Source organism: Ascaphus truei, chromosome 16, assembly GCF_040206685.1.
Source record: "Ascaphus truei isolate aAscTru1 chromosome 16, aAscTru1.hap1, whole genome shotgun sequence".
NCBI classification, from domain to species: domain Eukaryota; kingdom Metazoa; phylum Chordata; class Amphibia; order Anura; family Ascaphidae; genus Ascaphus; species Ascaphus truei.
In genome coordinates, this window is record NC_134498.1 from 50,940,562 (window position 1) to 50,959,905 (window position 19,344).

Consider the following 19,344-nt stretch of genomic DNA (forward strand, 5'->3'; position numbering starts at 1 on the left):
TATATATATATTGAGAAAGGTAATTAGCACATTAAAATATTATCATAACTATGAGATGTTATCTGCCCTCCTTCAGTGGTTCGGAAAGTGGCTACTCGCTATCCATGTGCGAGGACATCATAAAAATTAGGGGGATTCTTCTCCTCACTGCTCAATGGGACGGTCATCCATCGCTTTGCAAAACAGGTTCTTGTTGCAGTAAGAAACCTCCTCTTTATTGGGACTCAGTCGGGAACTTGAGTAAACTTAATGATAGTACTTTAGGGTTATGTTAAAAGCACCACAAAATGCTGCTTTTTTTTTACAATTACTAACAGCAGATAATAGGTACTGTAGGTATTAACTGCGCTTCTTTACTGCTGCTCCTTTTTTGAATGTCATTCTGTTTATATAATATACAGAGATCTGTCCCCCTATTGTACCGCGCTGTGGAATATATTTGCACTTGATGATGAGGGGACTGGGGGAGATCTAATGATGAGGGGGACTGGGGGAGATATAATGATGATGAGGGAGACAGGGGGAGATCTGATGATGAGGGGACTGGGGGAGATCTAATGATGATGAGGGAGACGGAGGGAGATCTGATGATGATGATGAGGGAGACTGGTGGAGATATGATGATGAGGGGGACTGGTGGAGATATGATGATGATGAGGGGGATTGGGGGAGATCTGATGATCAGGGGGAGATCTGATAATTATGATGATGATGAGGGGGACTGGGGGAGATCTGATGATGAGGGGGAGATCTGATAATTATGATGATGATGTGGGGGACTGGGGGAGATCTGATGATGATGAGTGGGACTGGGGGAGATATAATGATGATGAGGGGGAGAAGCTGATGATGGTAACGGGGGGAGAGCTGAGGAGGGATGATGAGAAAGAGGATGGGGGAGGGAGAAGAATATTGCAGTCAGGATTATCTTATATTACAATGCTGATTTATTTAAAGTGTATGGTGAATCTTAAACAACTTTGGAAAAAACCCTATAGTATTTGAGAAAAAAAGCTATTGAATCTCATTGTGGATGGGTGCAGAGGTTCCCATTCTCCACTTTACGTTAAAGTAGAGGATGGGAACCTCCCTGCGTCCATCCACAATGAGATTCAATAGCTTTTCCAGTGGCAAATTTCCCATTAGGTCCGGGCCTCGGGCAGCAAAATTTGGGGGCAGCAAAAATGTCCCCCTCCATATAGATAAGTAATCTATATTTTATATTTAATCTATATTTATATGTATATGGTATATTTAATTTTGAATCTTTGGAATACGTTGATTTTTAATGGGGCCCTGAAAAATGTTTGCCCGGGGCCGTTCATTTCTAGCTACGCCACTGATAACAGGGGTTCTGAAATCCAGTCCTCAAGCCCCCTCAACAGGTCTGGTTTTCAGGATATCCCTGCTTTAGCACAGGTGGCTCAATCGAAGATTGCACCACCTGTGCTGAAGCAGGGACAGCCTGAAAACCTCACCTGTTGGGGGGGCTTGAGGACTGGAGTTGAGAACCCTTGATGTATAACATAATTACAAACCAAGAGCCAGCCCACAGCGACGTCCTTATAACAGCGCTCGTCTCTGAATAGGAAGCGGACCCGCAGGGCTGAGGTAGGGGTATAAGATCACTGACCAGAGCCAGGGGACAGAGTCCTGTTAGAGTAGTCGTGATCCAGGCAGAGGTCAAGGCAAGCGGCCAAGGTGCAAGTCCGGGTACAGGCTGGGGTCAAGGCAGGCGGCACAGGAGCAGTGGTCGGGTAACAGGCTGAGGTTGGCAACAGGGAATCCAAAAGAACAGGGAGGGCTCAGGAACAGGGCAGGCTCAGGAATCATAATGCAAGAGGCACTGGCTGCTATTTAAGCTCTGGAACAGGTGCAGCCAATATAACAGGCTGCCAGTGATCAAAATGTCCACAGCAGCCAGGTAAGGGCGGGTTCCAGCCAAAGCCTGGACTGGAACCCTTAGGGCTGGGCCCCGCTGCGTCTGGCGGTGCGCGCGGCCGCGTGAGCGCTACTCACCATTTCCTTGTAGTCTCCCGAGCCGGTCCCAGTCCCTGCTCACTGCACAGCTGACTACTTGCTGTGACGCGTCAGCCAGGATCGTGTTCCCGTGCGGCGACGCGTCACATGGTGCGCGAGGGAGCCAACCACAGACTGGCTCCCATCAACCAATAGCAAGCCAGCTAGTGATAGCCAATGGGAGGACATCATTTTAAAACCAGGAAGAGGGAAAACTTCAAACTTACAACACACACCACCCCTCCCCCCCCCCCCCTTGGGCTGCAAAATGCTCCCTACGGACCGCAAATAGCTTCAAGTGCCTCTCCACGCGCCGCCTGTCTGCAGTGCGGTCGCGTGGTCTGAGGCAGCGGGGCCTTAGCCTTTTAGTCCTGAAGGGGTCTGAAGTTTTGTTTTTATCTTAGTATACCTGATTAAATGTTTTTTTCTCTCTTTCTGTCCATGTCAGGGAAGTAACAGAAACGGAAACACAAAACTATCTGTTTCCAACGCTCGACCCCCTCTAATTCTCATCAGCATAGATATTTTAAGTAACAGTTGGGGGTAAATGAAATCCCTCAAACATGTTCCTAAATTTCCCTGGTAAACCAAAAACCTGGCCTGTTTGTATGACACCCAGTGACAACCGTAGGAACAGAGATTGATGCAATCACCTTAAAACCCAAAGTGTCCCCCCCCCCCCATATTACTGTAAAAGGGTCGCGCCTTTCCTAGATTCCAGAACAAAGCACAAGAACAAAGGGGACGCTTTCAGCCCTGTAAATATATGGTTCCAGCTTCCAAGAGTTTCCAGTATCTTCTAAAACATAGTAAATAAAGGGGAAGGGTTGTTGGGAAAATAAATTGCGAGAGTAGATTCCTTTCACTTGAAGTGTAAGTGATAACATCAAAGACCAATTCTCCGCTGTCCGCTCAGCCCCAGGTGCTGAAAGTCCTTTTACTTTCAGAGCAATCAGGTCTCCCACATCTTACTTTGCACACCGCGCTACAATGTGAGTCCCTGATCAACAGTTAAGAAGATGAAAGCCAAAGGTTCCCAGTAAAAGTAAAGAGAGTAGTTGGAACGGACGAGTTGTATAATGCAGCAGATTGATACTACAAAGGCAAACGCTATACACAGTATCGTGCCAGATCCCAGCTATAAATAAACAAGAACAGCAAGCATAGTCCCACACAGGACACACGCAGGCTCCCACACAGGACACACGCAGGCTCCCACACAGGACACACGCAGAACACACGCAGGACACACGCAGAACACACACAGGACACACGCAGGACACACGTAGGCTCCCACACAGGACACACACAGGATACACACAAGCTCCCACACAGGACACACGTATGCTCCCACACAGGATACACGCTGGCTCCCACACATGCAGGAACCCACACAGGATACATGCAGGCCTCCCTCACATGTATTGTATTGTATTGTATGTCTTTATTTATATAGCGCCATTAATGTACATAGCGCTTCACAGTAGTAATACATGTGGTAATCGAATAAATAACAGATAATATAAATAACAGATCATGGGAATAAGTGCTTTAGACATAAACATAACATTAAGGAAGAGGAGTCCCTGCCCCTTCACATGCGATACAGGCCCCCCACATGCACTGCAGGCCCCCCACACACAGCACAGCCCCCCCCCACCCCACACACACACACACAGCGCAGGCCCCCCACACACATAGCGCAGGCCCTCCCCCCCAATACACACGGCGCAGGCCCCCCCCCCCCCCCACACACACACGCGCAATACAGGCCCCCCTACATACAAAAATGACCTCATTGTTTGCCTTTGAATACAATGAAAGTTTAGATTGCCGAGTTCTCCCGCACACATAAGGGAGAGTTAATAGGGAGAGAATGAAAGTGCGGCAGCAATTTTGGAAGCAGATTCATTTTTATCGCAGCAATTCTACCTATCCGTGAAATAATTTCCGGTCTGTAAATATTTATGGATTTTCTGAACGAGAGCCGGGAAATTCGCTGTGTGAAGCTTGTTACAAGTAGAAGTAACGTGAGCTCCCACACATGTAATAGGCGATGCATACTATTTGAAATGTCATTGTTACAGCGTCACTGTTTGGGGGGATATATCACAGTTTAATGCCTCCAATTTTGTGTCATTGATTTTGAAATTTGAAAGTCTCTCAAATCTATCTGATTCTGGGAATAAATTCGGGAGGGAAGTCTGTGGTGTAGTTAGTGAAAGCATTAAATCTGCATACAAGGCTTACTGCTTCTGTCTGACAGACTCTATCTCTTTTATTGGCAAATAATTACTCTGCCAGTCACAGTTGTGAGTTCCTTATGAAATTTTGATCTGCTTTCTGGATTACACAATAAAGTCACGCTCCCTGCTCGGCCGGGAGATTTGTGGCTGGCTAGTTGCGTGCGCGGGGAGAGGGGGGGGGGGCGATTCGGGGGGCGTGACCATGACGTCACCGAGCTGGTTCGCCCTCATTGGGCGAACCGCTCATTTGACACGCAAGCAAGAGACAGATTCAAATTTGCTTGCTCTGGCAAGCAGCTAAGCGCTGAGGATGCTCAGGCGCTCGCTCACGCTGGCCACACATATTGCTGCAACGTGTTTCATCGCGGCCAGCGTGAGCGCGCTCGCCCGCTCGGCGCCACCCTGGCCGAGGCCTAATGTGATGAAGAGCAATGTGCAGTCTGACCAGGTAATGTTCAGATAATTTGCGTGGGTTATCTGATCAACTAGAGAACTATCTATCAGAACATAGTATTCTATCTGAGAATATGAATGGTGATTTGTGGGAAAGGATCCCTGCCAGCAGGCTGCTGTATCCCCAAGCATCAGAAAGTCTGTGAAATTCCTGTAGTCGGTGAGGACTGTTTGCACTTATCCCTCATCTTTAAGTGGCATATACTGGATTGTATGGGATCCATTGAAAGATTGGAGAGGACATTCAAATCGCCTCCAAAAACCAAAGCACCTTTCTTATTCTGAGTTAGAAGCTGTGAGAACTGGTCTAAAAAACGAGCTTGACCAACATTGGTTGAATCTATATGTTCTAGAGTTGCAGGCTGTCACCATAGTCCTACTGACTACTATATATCTTCCCTCTTACTGTGTCTTCTGTGAAGGTTTGGAGTTGCAGATACTTAGAACACGCTAAGAAAATTATCATTTTTAAGGAGACCGTTGGCTTTTTTACATACGTGTTTCCTGCAGGACAATTACCCGGCCTTTTAATTATTATAATGTCACAGAAGAGACCGCTCCTTTGCTGCAAATTTAACCCTTTCACATTGTGCGTGATACCTTTGATTGTCATTAAATGACAAAAATAAAGATATATTATTAATGATTTTAACTATTTATAGCAAAAGGTTTGAGTGTCTAATTATGTAGAATCATGAACCACAAAATTGCAGCTGGGTGCCAGTGCATGCGCATTATACACATGTACAGTACGAGTCCCAGTGCATGCGCATTATACACATGTACAGTACGTGTCCCAGTGCATGCGCATTATACACATGTACAGTACGCGTCCCAGTGCATGCGCATTATACACATGTACAGTACGTGTCCCAGTGCATGCGCATTATACCCATGTACATACGCGTCCCAGTGCATGCGCATTATACACATGTACAGTACGCGTCCCAGTGCATGCGCATTATACACATGTACAGTACGCGTCCCAGTGCATGCGGATTATACACATGTACAGTACGCGTCCCAGTGCATGCGCATTATACACATGTACAGTACGCGTCCCAGTGCATGCGCATTATACACATGTACAGTACGCGTCCCAGTGCATGCGCATTATACACATGTACAGTACGCGTCCCAGTGCATGCGCATTATACACATGTACAGTACGAGTCCCAGTGCATGCGCATTATACCCATGTACAGTACGCGTCCCAGTGCATGCGCATTATACACATGTACAGTACGCGTCCCAGTGCATGCGCATTATACACATGTACAGTACGCGTCCCAGTGCATGCGCATTATACACATGTACAGTACGCGTCCCAGTGCATGCGCATTATACACATGTACAGTACGCGTCCCAGTGAATGCGCATTATACACGTGTACAGTACGCGTCCCAGTGCATGCGCATTATACACGTGTACAGTACGAGTCCCAGTGCATGCGCATTATACACGTGTACAGTACGTGTCCCAGTGCATGCGCATTATACACATGTACAGTACGTGTCCCAGTGCATGCGCATTATACACATGTACAGTACGCGTCCCAGTGCATGCGCATTATACACATGTACAGTACGCGTCCCAGTGCATGCGCATTATACACATGTACAGTACGCGTCCCAGTGCATGCGCATTATACACATGTACAGTACGCGTCCCAGTGCATGCGCATTATACACATGTACAGTACGCGTCCCAGTGAATGCGCATTATACACGTGTACAGTACGCGTCCCAGTGCATGCGCATTATACACGTGTACAGTCCGAGTCCCAGTGCATGCGCATTATACACGTGTACAGTACGTGTCCCAGTGCATGCGCATTATACACGTGTACAGTACGTGTCCCAGTGCATGCGCATTATACACATGTACAGTACGTGTCCCAGTGCATGCGCATTATACACATGTACAGTACGCGTCCCAGTGCATGCGCATTATACACATGTACAGTACGCGTCCCAGTGCATGCGCATTATACACGTGTACAGTACGCGTCCCAGTGCATGCGCATTATACACATGTACAGTACGCGTCCCAGTGCATGCGCATTATACACATGTACAGTACGCGTCCCAGTGCATGCGCATTATACACATGTACAGTACGCGTCCCAGTGCATGCGGATTATACACATGTACAGTACGCGTCCCAGTGCATGTGCATTATACACATGTACAGTACGCGTCCCAGTGCATGCGCATTATACACATGTACAGTACGCGTCCCAGTGCATGCGCATTATACACATGTACAGTACGTGTCCCAGTGCATGCGCATTATACACATGTACAGTACGCGTCCCAGTGCATGCGCATTATACATATGTACAGTAAGAGTCCCAGTATAAACATTATAAAGTGACCCAATTTGTGGAGCTGGAACCCCAGACACGACACGAGTACCTGACACGCCACGGGTAATATAACTTCTGAGTAATCAACATTAACTGTTGTGACAAACGGCTTACTCCGGGGCTCCGCCGTCTGTCCGGGACTGTTAGAACACGGTCTTTTAGGGTAGGTTAAGTGATGAGACGTCACGTACTGTTCCTTTAAACAGGCTATGCCTGGTTTATTCAGTCCCAGGCACTGAGACTGCCACAGTTTAAACAGAAAACAAAGCCAAACAAAAAGCTGCTCGTCTGAGCGATAACTTAAACTTAGATGTCCCTGACTCAGAGTTGGAAGTGGCTTGTCCACTTCCACCAACAAAATAAGTACCTTTGCAGTCTTTAGACAAACTAACAGAATGAATGAAGCGATTTGGGAAAGAGGCTTTCTCACTCCTCTGCAGTTCAGCAGCCTTCCAGGCTCTTGGGCGGGGCCCAGAGGAAACAGGAAACAGGTCTTATATACCTGAACTCTAATCAGCATGACAGGTGACAGAAAACAGGCAGCAGACAAACTGTGGAATGGAGTGCCTGTACCACGAGGCTGCCCTGTTCAGCTTAGACAGGACAGAAACTGTTCAGTATCCTGGGAGCCCTGTATATGGAGTTTATTACCAACCCCTGGTTTCTGTCACACTGTATAGTGCAGAAGAACAAATACATACCAGAATAAGTATATAGGAGGTTACCGTGACTTCCCTCGTATAGGACCCCTATCTTGTACTAGTTACAATAAGTGAGGTTCCCCTCCTATATCAGTGGCCACGAGCCCACAATTTATTGAAGCTTCGAAACTAGGTTATAAAACGGCCATTTGTTCTGGGGACTCGCTACTTCAAACCTACATGGAATATGACCAGTTACCTTAATAACATATTATATAACAAATTGTAATCATAACGAGCAGAAGAACCCTGCAACAATAACAACCAGCTGAGAAATAAGAAGCCTCATGGAAGCCTCAGGCACCGAAAACATAGATTGTAAGCTCCACGGGGCAGGGACCTGTGCCTGCAAAATGTCTCTGTAAATCGCTGCGTAAAACTAGCAGCGCTATACAAGAACATGCTATTATTATTATATTATTACGCTGCGCTAGGGCCTATGGTCGAGCAGGGGCTGGTGTATGCCTGGGCTTGGGCCTTCACAAAGACCGCCAAGGCCATCAAGCCGGTCAATGTCTCGAAATAATTCAACATCGGGAAAGCAGCCGCCAGTCCCGATGCCAGTCCCCCTACAGGCAGAATTCAGCCCACTCAGGAGCCAGCGCCACTCCAAACATGAAGAAACTATATATATGCCACAGGGTGGCACTGCGTCAAGGTATCCACAGGGGCCGCCCTGCAGGGGAAGCAAAGTCTGCTGGCCTCCATTCCCAGAGATGCAACTTTACCCCACGTCACCCACTCTCTACGTGGCGCTTAGGTGGGTGCAGCTGACCACCCTGCAGTTGAGGTATCGGGGGTCCTGCTTTCCAGGGTCTGCACAGGGACACTGTCCTTCCTCATGTATATTGCAGCGAGTAATGGTTTTGTGATCTAATGATTTCTTCCATACGTCTCTCATCAGCTTTTAGGAAGGATTGCCCCGTTAACCCTTTCAATGCTGGAAGGGCCTCTGTAGTGGGATAAGTGATGGGATGTGAGTGATTTTTTTGCTGTTTTAGTACTTACTTCATCTGAGGTAACAGTGACACCCAGTGGGTTAATGTGATGCAAAGAAGGGTGGGAAACCAGTGCAAAAATGCAGTGATTTATCAAAATCCCCTGCTTTAACCCTCTGAGTGCCAGGAGGTGCTGTGCGCACTCGCGATGTCCCTGAGGTCATTCTGCTAGTTAGGTGACATTACGCCTATGCAACGGAGACGTAGTTCAGACGTTGTTTGCATATAATTAGCTTTGACGATACAATGTTAACTTGGGGGACATAGCGTCTGTTCTGGTTTCAGGCAACGCCACGTTATAAACCCGAAATTAACTGAGCTCTGCGAATCTAACCCACTGCCACGAAACGGTTACACATCGAGCATGCCTTACTGCAAATGTGCACTAGAGGGGGCTCTAAGACAGGAGAGAATTCCTAACACAGGCTGGTGAAATGGCTCTTCTCACCCTCTCCAAGCCCCTGATGAAGGACACCGAGAGCTTCGGAAGCTTGGAACATATTAACTACTTGTTGTCCAATAAAAGGTCTCATACCCCCTCCCCCCTGAGACTTTATTGGGGGGGCACGGCGGTTACAGAGGCCCTGCGCGAAGAGCGCGAGGCCTCTGTAAATGTACTCACCAGCTTCTTGTCCACGTGTCTCCATGGAGACGTGACATCAAATGACGCCGCGGGTCACATGACGTGATGCCACATGACACCAGAGCGTCATTTGATGCTTCGCTGAAGGTAAAGGGGGGCGCGATCGAGCAGAAGAGCAGGCAGGGGGGGAGCAGTGCAAGAAGTTTGCGCACCCCTGAATTCTGATCCATCATGCAGAGTAAAGTAAAATAGCTGTGATTTTCCTAAAACTTTCAAAAAGTATTAATTATTATTAGTAGTATTATTCTTTTATGTATAAAACTGTGTTCCGCAGCCCGGTACAATGTTGGTGAAAAACAATAACCAGCAATTACAAACAGATATGTTATTAATGTTCACAAGATAACACAATATGTCAGGAGGTCCGCACTCCAAGAAGCAATAATAATAATATTAATAATAATAATACATTTGAGGCATATCTGATACATTTAAAACTCAAGCATTCTAGAAAAAAACAGAATAATAGTTGGGGGAAGTTATCGATGTATAGCAGGACATTAGTTTCCCCCTCAAATGCGCATTTTCTAAAGAAAAATAACTTGTATTTGTTACAAATGTGTCTAACAAATGGATACAAATTAGACTCTTGAAATCAGACTATAGTAACATTTCTATATTTATAATTCAAGTCTAGAGCCGCCCAGATTATAATCATTGTAAATATGGTTTAGTTTTATTACACTGACCGATGGGAGATCCGGGACACGTGGCAGAGTTATCCAGTGCCACAAAACCAAAGGAAGCAGTGAGCTGCTGGCGTCATTGGCAGTGGAGGGTTAATAGCCATACAAACTATTTGATGCCCATAATCGCTGCCGCGCGGGCTCCTTGCTCTGCATCACCAGCCACGTGGGCTCCTTGCTCTGCATCACCAGCCACGCGGGCTCCTTGCTCTGCATCACCAGCCACGCGGACTCCTTGCTCTGCATCACCAGCCACGTGGGCTCCTTGCTCTGCATCACCAGCCACGTGGGCTCCTTGCTCTGCATCACCAGCCACGCAAGCTCCTTGCTCTGCATCACCAGCCACGCGGGCTCCTTGCTCTGCATCACCAGCCACGCAGGCTCCTTGCTCTGCATCACCAGCCACGCGGGCTCCTTGCTCTGCATCACCAGCCACGCGGGCACATTGCTCTGCATCCCCAGCCACGTGGGCTCCTTGCTCTGCATCAACAGCCACTTGGGCTCCTTGCTCTGCATCACCAGCCACGCGGGCTCCTTGCTCTGCATCACCAGCCACGCGAGCTCCTTGCTCTGCATCACCAGCCATGTGGGCTCCTTGCTCTGCATCCCCAGCCACTTGGGCTCCTTGCTCTGCATCACCAGCCACGTGGGCTCCTTGCTCTGCATCACTAGCCACGCGGGCACCTTGCTCTGCATCCCCAGCCACGTGGGCTCCTTGCTCTGCATCACCAGCCACACGGGCTCCTTGCTCTGCATCACCAGCCACACGGGCTCCTTGCTCTGCATCACCAGCCACGCAGGCGCCTTGCTCTGCATCACCAGCCAAGCGGGCGCCTTGCTCTGCATCACCAACCACGCGGGCTCCATGCTCTGCATCACCAGCCACGTGGGCTCCTTGCTCTGCATCACCAGCCACGTGGGCTCCATGCTCTGCATCACCAGCCACATGGGCTCCTTGCTCTGCATCACCAGTCACGCGGGCACCTTGCTCTTCATCACCAGCCACGCGGGCACCTTGCTCTGCATCACCAGCCACGTGGGCTCCATGCTCTGCATCACCAGCCATGTGGGCTCCTTGCTCTGCATCACCAGCCACGTGGGCTCCATGCTCTGCATCACCAGCCACATGGGCTCCTTGCTCTGCATCACCAGTCACGCGGGCACCTTGCTCTGCATCACTAGCCATGCAGGCGCCTTGCTCTGCATCACCAGCCACGCAGGCGCCTTGCTCTGCATCACTAGCCACGCGGGCACCTTGCTCTGCATCACCAGCCACGCGGGCGCCTTGCTCTGCATCGCGGGCTGAGCGCATCATATTTCCTTACTGAAAGCAGCAGATTTATTTTCAGATGGAATCCTTCTTCACTAATAAACACAATGCCTGTCTCAGTTCTGCAAACATTTATCAGAGTACACCTGCCTAGGCACATCGGACCTGGAAATGTTCTCACCTGCAATGTTTAACAAGTCTGTGTAATGAACCCCTCATATTATTCCCATTTACCGATCGCACCTGGAATGGACACATTTATATTCTAAAAATATAACACGCCATGTTAAGGATTTCACACACGTGGTGCAAGGATTGTGTTTTTGTTTTATGAGAGATAGATATATATAGATATAGATATAGATACGTTGTGTGTATATGATCTCAACATTTGTTACACATCCAGCTTCTTCTGTAAATGTTTACACTGAAATGTATTTTGTTTATTGGTCAGGGATAAGCTTGAATTTATAGCAGTCATCAAGTATCTGAAAAATGGGGATTTGCACGCACAATTACATTGTAAAGGGAGTATTGTGGTCGTAGAGCATGGTCTGAGTGCATAGACTGCCCCTCCAATGGGCGAGATTGCCCCTCCAATGGGCAAGACTTCCCCTCTAATGGGCAAGACTGCCCCTCCAATGAGCGAGACTGCCCCTACAATGAGCGAGACTGCCCCTACAATGGGAGAAACTACCCCTCTAATGGGCGAGACTGCCCTTACAATGAGCGAGACTGCCCCTACAATGGGAGAACTACCCCTCCAATGAGCGAGACTGTCCCTCCAATGAGCAAGACTGCCCCTACAATGGAAGCAATTACCCCTACAATGGGCGGGACTCCCAATCCAATGAGAGAAACTAACCTTCCAATGAAGACTGCCCCTACAATGAGCGAGACTGCCCCTACAATGAGCGAGACTGCCCCTCCATTGGGCGAGACTGCCCCTCCAATGGGCGATACTGCCCCTTGAAGTAATAGCCCTGTAGTTTTACTGAGACATGTTGGATGTACACATGTTGCATTCATGTGTAATTGATAAACGTAACTTTCACATTGTAGATCTGTTTTTCTAATACCACACATACTGTACATTGTGCTGTATGGATAGTTTTTATCACGACGCCTCTGCCCGGGAAATAAGATTGTGTTGTTGTAATACATAGGATTCTATTTTTTCCCTGTCTAGGTCATCAGACTGAGTAATGGCAGATGGAGAATCCCAGCATATACTGTACACTGCACAAGAGTTAGTGAGATAGAGTGGAACATTTGTTATCATCAAGAGGGAACAGGCTGGGCTGACAGGGGAAGGGAATTCATTTTTAGAATTGCCTATTTTTCTGAGTAAGTAAAGTGACTTAATACTGTTAATTCTGCTCAGTCTTTTCATCTATCAATTTTCTCCCAAAGAAAAACACAAGTATTTTCTGCAGCAGAAAATTCCCACTCTTGTATCCAAATCGGATTATTCAGGAAACAGGTGTCCTAGTGGTAATAGTGGTGCTATATTGATGTAGAGCAGGGATGGTCAACTCCTGTCCTCAAGGGTACCAACAGGTCCTAGGGACATCCCTGCTTCAGCACAGGTGGCTCAGTGTGCTGAAGCAGGGATATCCAGGAAACCTGACCTGTTGGTGGCCTTTGAGGACTGGAGTTGGCTGCCACTGATGTAGATGAGCCAGGTTTCACACTCACCCCACTTCTCACCATACTGAACAGGAGGGTAACCCACAGGTAATGATGTACCAGCTTCCATTGATTTGGCCATCAGCAGACCGCTCTGTAAGTGGAAGAGTTCGAAGTGAAGAGTCTTAACACTGCGTCCATCTCAGGCCCCAGGCAGACCCCTGAGTGCCAGCTCAGCTGCCACCTCCTGGAAGTGTGCGTTATAATACAGTGTAAGAAGATGAAGTTATTATAAAATGGAAACCAGAGTTAAACACGTGCTAATAAGAGATACAACGACGTGTAACAATTGTAATCTAATTGTATGACATCTGGGCTAACGAGGAGATAAACGCCCCTGTTCCCGGCCCTATCCAAGTTTTGTACACACACACTCATATACACACACACACACACACACATTCATACACACAAACACTCATACACACACACACTCATATACACACACTCATACACACACACACACACACACACACACACTCATATACACACACACTCATACACACACACACATTCATACACACAAACACTCATACACACACACACACACACACTCATATACACACACACTCATACACACACACACACACACACACACACTCATATACACACACACTCATACACACACACACACACACACACTCATATACACACACACACACACTCATATACACACACACTCATACACACACACACACACACACACATTCATACACACAAACACTCATACACACACACACTCATACACACACACACACACACTCATATACACACACACACACTCATATACACACACACTCATACACACACACACACACACACATTCATACACACAAACACTCATACACACACACACTCATACACACACACACACACACACACTCATATACTGTACACACACTCATACACACACACACACACATTCATACACACAAACACTCATACACACACACACACACTCATTCATATACACACACACACACACACACACACTCATATACATACACACACACATTCATACACACACTCATTCATACGCACACACACACACTCATTCATACGCACACACACACACACTCATACACACACACACTCATTCATACACACACACACACACACTCATTCATACGCACACACACACACACACTCTCATACACACACTCATTCATACACACACACACTCATATACACACACACTCATACACACACACACACACACACATTCATACGCGCACACACTCATACACACACACACACACACTCATTCATACACACACACACACACCAGGACTTAGTCCAATGAATAACATTTATTGCAACAACAAAAAATTACCCAGTGGTTTGCACACAGGCAGGATACAACTTTCAGTGGTGTGTCACTATCTATATATACAGATGATCAAATATACATATAATTCTGGTCATCCTTATTACCTTCCGATCAATGCATTTCAGACCCCGGGAGCGAAAGGGTTAACTCTTGTCACTTAACCCCGTCAGTGATGGTGGAATTGTTTTCTATCATTGTATCACAATGGGTTTGACATGTTTTTGGTATAAACATCTTTCTAAATCCCACATCATTTCTAAGGTCAGAGAGAGGCGCTCACTCCGTGATAGTCTATAATAGTTTCTTGTTTTGATTTTGCCAAAACTCGATTGATTTTGGATTAGGTGGAAAATGTGAATGTAATTCAAATAAATCATGTCATGCATTCTGGAACAGTGTTTGGCTTCCCATGTAAGTATGTAACCGTTCTACATTACTTAGCAATAATAATACAGACAATGGGCTTTATGAGTTGATTTTTGACAAGACATGTATATTGATCTCTCGCTCACTCTCTAAGTATATATTTAGTAGGAGATGTCAGATGGTGAGATTTCTATGCCTAGCAATTACCGTATAAAAATATTAAAATATATATATTTTCATATATAACCAAGAGATAAGGGTGTGGAGAAAAATGCCCACTGGAACTGATTATTGGTTTATATACTGGAAGAGAGTAGAGAGAGGTCAGGTGATGCCATCTCATTCTCATCAGCAGCAGGAGCCCGTGTCTCCCCACTGCTGGATGAAGACTCCCCAATGATCTCCCATGTCCTGCGGTTACAAGCTCTCTTCTCCACATCGCTCCCACACTTTCCCTCACCCCATCCTCCCCACCCAGTGTCTCCCCACTGTTGGATGAAGCCTCCCCAGTGATCGCCCAGGTCCTGCGGTTACAACCTCTCTTCTCCACGTTGCTCCCACACATTCCCTCATCCCATCCTCCCCAGCCCATGTCTCCCCATTGCTGGATGAAGCTTCCCCAGTGATCTCCCAGGTCCTGTGGATACAGCCTCTCTTCTCCACGTCGCTCCCACACATTCCCTCATCCCATCCTCCCCAGCCCATGTCTCCCCACTGCTGGATGAAGCCTCCCCAGTGATCTCCCAGGTCCTGCGGTTACAGCCTCTTTTCTCCACGTCGCGCCCACACATTTTCTCATCCCTTCTTCCCATCTTACTGTTGGTCGTCGTCTTGGTAATGTAATGTCTCTTGGGATCCAGTTGAGTTCCATCTTTGTCCAACGATGGTCATTACTTCTTGCAATATTTCCTCGGCCCACCGCCATTTTAGTTTCTTCCTCCATATGATGATGTCACAGGCTTGTGTTTGTTCTGAACCCATTCATTCTTTTTCCGGTCTCTTCGGGTAATCCCCAGCATGCATCTCTCCATACTTCTTTGGGTAATACCCAGCATGCATCTCTCCATACTTCTTTGGGTAATACACAGCATGCATCTCTCCATACTTCTTTGGGTAATACCCAGCATGCATCTCTCCATACTTCTTTGGGTAATACGCAGCATGCATCTCTCCATACTTCTTTGGGTAATACCCAGCATGCATCTCTCCATACTTCTTTGGGTAATACCCAGCATGCATCTCTCCATACTTCTTTGGGTAATACCCAGCATACATCTCTCCATACTTCTTTGGGTAATACCCAGCATGCATCTCTCCATACTTCTTTGGGTAATACCCAGCATGCATCTCTCCATACTTCTTTGGGTAATACCCAGCATGCATCTCTCCATACTTCTTTGGGTAATACACAGCATGCATCTCTCCATACTTTTTTGGGTAATACCCAGCAAGCATCTCTCCATACTTCTTTGGTTAATACCCAGCATGCATCTCTCCATACTTCTTTGGGTAATACCCAGCATGCATCTCTCCATACTTCTTTGGGTAATACCCAGCATGCATCTCTCCATACTTATTTGGGTAATACACAGCATGCATCTCTCCATACGTCTTTGGGTAATACCCAGCATGCATCTCTCCATACTTCTTTGTGCTGTCTGAAGCTTCTGAATTATCTTCGCATTTTGGGTCCAAATGTGAAACGAAAACGAATGTTGCCTCGTTTTCCGTGCGGACCTAGCACGCAGATATGAGACGCAGGATACATATTGTTCGGATCGCGGAAGTTTGCTGGGGGTTCGGACTTGAGGATTTCTCTAATCACATTATAACAATAAATAACCTTTAGGAGTTCTTAAATAAAAACATCAAAGAACTGTTGTGTAATAAAGAGTAAAATACCTATCATTGTCACATTGTTCTTGTGAAGCGCACATGTGCATATAACTTTGCTATACAGTTAATCATTTAAAAGCTGGATACAGATAAATATTAACCCTTGTGTCTCAGGATACTGCCATCTTCAAAAAGCACAGTATGTTTTTAATGCCAATGGCTGGGCTCTGCACATTGCTTTCCCTCTTTGATGCTGAGCAGTAAAATAGTTAACAGCTTGAGACCAGCGTCAGACCCCCCAGCACAGCCCCCGCTCTCAGCCCCCCCTTTCAGCCCCCCAGAACTTCCTGCCCTCTCAGCCTCCCACCCAGCACAGCCCCCCCACTCACTCCCCTCTCAGCACAGCCCCCCCCACTCACTCCCATCTCAGCACAGCCCCCCCACTCACTCCCCTCTCAGCACAGCCCCCTCCCCCCACTCACTCCCCTCTCAGCACAGCCCCCCCCTCTCACTCCCCTCTCAGCACAGCCCCCCCACTCACTCCCCTCTCAGCACAGCCCCCCCACTCACTCCCCTCTCAGCACAGCCCCCCCCACTCACTCCCCTCTCAGCACAGCCCCCCCACCACTCACTCCCCTCTCAGCACAGCCCCCCCCCCCTCTCACTCCCCTCCCAGCACAGCCCCCCTCTCACTCCCCTCTCAGCCTTGGCAGGATGTCTCATTACAGCAGCTAGTCACATAGGAAAGCTCACTGTGCCTCTGAGTGAGATCTTACTGGGTCACTGCACATCGGATCAAGCTCCTGAGAGAAATCAATTGGGGTGATAGAGATCACAAAGGCATCTGGCAGACAACCTCGCCTCTGATGTGTAACGATATGTTATTAACCTCTTTCCTGCTGGAAGACCCTAGATTATTATCTATTTCCTGAACCCCCCTGACATGCAGAGTCCTACACGTACATTACACTGACAGCACCAAGCAGTTACGTAGTTACATAGTATTACAGTTCTGTACTGATTGGGCCATGCGGCGTTCTGCGTGCTTGATAGCGGTTGTGATAAGAGATGCAGTTATGAGCATACTATGGGAATACCAAACTCACCGCCTGGGAAGAAGGAAAGTGCCGCTGAACCCCAGCGTAAGCATGATCAGGAAAAAACCTGACTATCTATGTATTTATACCTTTATTTATATTGTGCCCACAGCAACAGAGACAATACAGTACCGGGTATTATTATTATAATAATACAAAATGTGTAACAAAGTCAGGCAAACGGAAAGGAAATCTCTGCCCGGTGAGCTTACAATCTAATATATACAGTTTAGAGCAGGGGACTCAAACTCAGCACTCAAGGGCCACCAGCAGACCTGATTTTTTGAATATCCCTGCTTCAGCACAGGTTGTTAAATCAGTGGCTCAGAGACGATATATATATACACACACACACACACACACACACACACACACACACACACACACACACACACACACACACACACACACACACACACACACACACACACACACACACACACACACACACACACACACACACACACACACACACACACACACACACAAATATAACTTTGCATATTTGCTTTCCTGTGGAGGGTTTTTGTCACTTTTTTTACTCACCATAACTTAACTCAGTATTATGTTTTTTATATATATATATATATATATATATATATATATATATATATATATACACACACTTTTTTGGATGTAATAAAATTGTATTATTTTAATCATATTCTGATCCTACAGTCTATCCGACAGCCTTCTGCAGAAAAATGATCTTCTGGACCATTGTTGTCCTACATATACCCTTTAAGTGTACTTTGAGTGCAATCATTTGTAGGATCTTTTAGGATCCCACTGGGATCCACTCTGTGTGCATTAAAGACTAATACCGTAAGGGAATTCCAAAATACTTGGGATAGACATAAGGAAAAAGCCGAGCATCAAACAGGATATAATGTTTTACAGCAGATAGGAAAATGGGCAGATTAGGAGGGCCAGAAGGTCTTATCCGCTGTCACATTCTGTGATTGGATGTTTCTATGATGTGGATGGGATCAGTAGGGTCTCCCTGTGGGAATCAGTGATACTTTGTACGGCTGCCATGAGACCGAGCCTATACCTCTGGAATAATGAACACATGGAAACTGCGTCGGAATGTTAAACATCTATCTCAGGGTAACAAAGTAAAACTGATCAGTGCAGATGGCAATAATGTGAGCCAAGTCCGTGGGAGCGAAGAACAATCGGGGATAGCAGCAAAGCAAAGCAAGTTCCAACTGTATGGGAATCAAATATTTATTCTATTTATTAAATATTTTACCAGGAAAAATAAATTGAGTTACCTCTCTCTTACAAGCATGTCCTGGGTACAAAATAACGATTTGACATTACAAGTTACAGTTATGAACATGCTTAAAGTGGGAAACAGCCGGCGTCCTGAAAGCGCTGAAACCGGGAGCGGATTTCAGAGACTTTGGTAAATTGTCCCAGAGTGGGGTGCTCGGTAAGAGAAGGGAGAGCGCCCCGATTCTTTACTGAACCTTGGGACTATACGCAGGATTCTGGAGGCGGATGTAAGGAGACAGGTGCTGGGTACAGTGGGGGGTGAGAAGCCTGCTCACATTATTGGGTAACTTGTCCGGAAAGTATAAGAAAGTGAGATATTAATGTATGTTGTGTCTGGACTCGAGCGATAGCCAACCTCGTC